Source organism: Coffea eugenioides, unplaced genomic scaffold (genome assembly GCF_003713205.1).
Source record: "Coffea eugenioides isolate CCC68of unplaced genomic scaffold, Ceug_1.0 ScVebR1_194;HRSCAF=787, whole genome shotgun sequence".
Lineage (NCBI taxonomy): Eukaryota > Viridiplantae > Streptophyta > Magnoliopsida > Gentianales > Rubiaceae > Coffea > Coffea eugenioides.
In genome coordinates, this window is record NW_020862390.1 from 33363 (window position 1) to 36857 (window position 3495).

General features: G+C 38.6%; 1 long non-coding RNA gene across 2 annotated transcripts; it reads left to right on the forward strand.

The window, feature by feature from the left end:
- The first annotated feature begins 270 nt into the window (after positions 1 to 270).
- On the forward strand, positions 271 to 3050 carry LOC113756079. Of its 2 annotated transcripts, XR_003465844.1 has the most exons (4): positions 461 to 483; positions 706 to 752; positions 1975 to 2052; positions 2782 to 3050. It is a non-coding gene; the product is annotated as an uncharacterized LOC113756079 (long non-coding RNA). The 2 variants fall into 2 exon arrangements; XR_003465845.1 differs by lacking the exon at positions 706 to 752 and having other exon boundaries at positions 271 to 483.
- The last annotated feature ends 445 nt before the right edge of the window (positions 3051 to 3495 follow it).

Below are 3495 nucleotides of genomic sequence, written 5' to 3' on the forward strand. Positions count from 1 at the left end.
TACGCGCGCGTGCCGAAAAGGCCCCGACAGGCACATTAATTTGATTAATTGGAGATTTTAAGAACATGATATTAGACTACTAGTAATGTACTATTAATGTACTAGGGAAATTACCTCAGAGGTTTAGTGCACAAAAGTTGCAAACGAGCGCGAAAATTGGACACGCGAAGACCCTAAACGGACCTAGCATGAGTTGACACTTAGACTTAACCATTAAGTCACCAATTCTCTCCACTTTCATTACAAAATCTAATTTCACTCTCTCGCCTCTCTTCACTCTCTCTGTTTGGCCGAAAATAGGAAGAAGAAAAGGGAAGAAAAATCTAGCCAAAATCCTTACAAAATTACTTCAATCCACTTCCAAATTTCATCATCCATTAGAGGGCTTTGATCCTAGCTTGGAAGAGGGGGCTGTTCATCGGTTTTCTTGGAGGAATTTCGGTCAAGATTTCTACCCTAAAGCTGTCCAACTAAGTTCTTGAGGTAACTCACTCACCCACACTTTAATCTTGCAAAATTATAGCTCAAATGGAGCAAAGGAAGCATGGGTTTTCAACCTATGGTAGAATTTGGGTTGATTGGTTGAGTAATTATGTTCTTGCAATTCCATGACATGCTCGAGGGTTTGAGGATGTTTATTGGTGGCTGATGTGATGAATTAACATGTTGTGGTTGCTGATATTGTGCTATGTTGCATGTATATAGAATGATTGATGGAATGAAGTTGGAAGAAAGTTAGAAATTTGGAAAAGGTACTGTCTGAAATTTCTGACTTGCTGCCCGACTTTCTTGTTTGTTGCTGCCCTGTAATTTCGAAAATTTTCTGGTGTTAATTGAGCTTCCAAATTGGTGTAGATATGTTGTGCTATGTGTATTGTGGTTGTCTACCAAAAATCAACCCAAATGGTTAGTTAAATTTTGAGTTACAAGTAAAGAAGCAAAACTGGAACAAGCTCCAGAATTTTCTGACCAGCAACATTTGTGTAGCTATAACGTTTTGCTCGTTGATGAAAATTGAGTGCCGTTTGTGGCATTTGAAAGTAGACACTTAAAGCTTTAAAACGGTACCAAGCTCATTTTCTAGTTCATCCCGAACGATTCGTGGCGAGTTTTGAAAGTTGGCTGTCTGTTTATTACTGTTCATCCGAGACTGTCCAGAAAATCCATTTTGTTGCTTGATTTTGAACCGCTTATGTCTGGATTTTGGAAATGATTTCTTCTACATAAATATATCCTTCTGAACCTAGTTTCTAACACCACCAACCGTTTTCAATATCACTGAGAATCGAGTAAGATACGGCCTAATTAGCGAAGTACATTAAATCTGGAAAATTTCTGGAAAGGCCAACAGTCCAGGAATTTTAGCGAACTTCAACTTTTTATTTCTTGAGCTAGGAACATCGGAATCGAGTTCCGTTTTTTTCATTTGAAACCTAGATTGGTACTTTACATGCATATCAAATTTCAAAGGCTGGTTTTGATTCCATGATTTTTAGCGAAATTCCAAAATTATTGGAAAAACTTGGACTGTTTTGACCTATCTTCAATGAATAGTAAACTTTCTTGGAGAAATTGACTTGTTTCTGATTTGATTCTTGGAAAGTGACCTTCTACAAAGTTGTTATGCTTCGAATGAAGTTTTTGACGGTGTAAAATTTGCCATTTTTAGACTTTCCGAACTTCCGGACTGATATTTCCAAGAATGACTCGAAAAGTGAAAATTTCCAATTTGGACCTAAATGTTCTTTTAAGGGCCTAGGTTACATTTTTAGAACTCTTAGAGCATTTCAAACCTATTTTCATGGTGAACTTGAGTTCACCTATCACTTGAGACCTCATTTGAAAGTCGGTTCCTTATGAACTGAAATACTTTGGAAACTTGAATTTTGGAGTCAAAATTGACTATTTCTTTTCTTTACACGAATACTGTATGGCCTGGAATTTGAGATACAATGCATTATTCCATACTTTCAGGATCTCAAGAGGACTTCGAGGGAACTCCCGGCGAAGCGTCTTAGAGCTAATTTCTCAAACTTTGACTTTTGATACTTGGTGAGTATCAAGTGCATGTGAAGTGTTTAAATGAAATGATTCTTGTACTTGCTAGTTAATGAGGCTAGGGCATACTTTATCGCCCTTATCCTCTCTTTCATGAAATTGCTTGCTTGATAAGTGATACGTGTTACATGTGAATGCAAATGAAAGTATTTTTCGTGAGCATTGAGCGGCAGAATGTATCATGCCCTTTAGGGTAGGAGGTACCGCTCATCCTGTCTCAATGCTATGACCAAATCTTGTCGATTGGAGCTTTGTCTCATCGACCTAAAAGTGAATGGGGGGGACGCCCCAACCCATTGGCAAGCCTTGTAACTCGAGCCGGCAAGGGCTTGGTCGAGAAACTTGGTGAACCTTGGGAAGTGTTATAGCTTGATCCAAATAAGAGGTCTTGCTAGGTATACTTGTTAAGTGATACCACCTACATGCTTGTTTGGTTACGGATCCAAGAGGGTGTCATGGTGGCTGGAGGTAGTAAGTGGAGTTCTACATGGATAACTGCGAAAGTTGACGGAGGGTCAACTACTTGAGCTTGGATCGCGCGTGGATTAGCTCCTGAGAGCTCCCGTATCCTTTTATTGTGATCAAATTTCCTACTTGCTCAATGTTTCGCAATTACTTGTTACTTGAGTTATTGCTTTATATTGTGTCTTTGCTCGCATGCTTGCATGTTTTTCCCTTGGCCTCACTGAGCGTTAGCTCACCCCAATTTGTTTTCCTTAACAGGTTTGGAAGTGGAAGTTCTGAGGCTTAATTAGTGACCCCCAAAAATAATTTTTCCCCACAGGGCTCGAGGCCAAAGAAAGCGCTTGTATTGAGTTATTAGTGCCTGAAGGGATATCTCAAATATAATTTGAATTCGATTCACTTGATAAGTATTTGATGTAATTATTTGAGAACTGAGGACTTTTGTCTTATTCGGGGAATGATACCCTTACTTGAGATTTGTAATGTATCTTATCTCGTTCTAAGTTTGAAAAATGTTATTTCGTTTATTCTTGAGGTTGTACCCTATGTTATTGGATGTGAGTGATGTATTTTATTTGAGGACTGTAGTGAGTCCCGGCGAGAGCTGGGCAGGCGGTCCGCCGAGCCCTTTGGTTCGCCTTAGGAGGAGGTGGGGCAGTCATACATTCCAAAACGATTATGAAGGCATGTAAGAATTTCGAGAATGAAATTCTTTTAAGGGAAAGAGAGTGTGAGAGCCCGAAATTTATTGTGTATTTCATGCTTTTGTTTTAGAATTGAACATGTTGTGTTTACTTGTTACTTGTTACTTGTTTCGTGTGATTAAATAACTTGGATGTACCCTATATTAGTGTTGGATCAACCTTTATAGAAATTAACTGTGAGAACCCGGAAAACTACGTTATATTTATTGCATGTCTTCGCATGCATTTTCTTTACTTTACTTTATTATATGAATTTTCCAGAGATTTT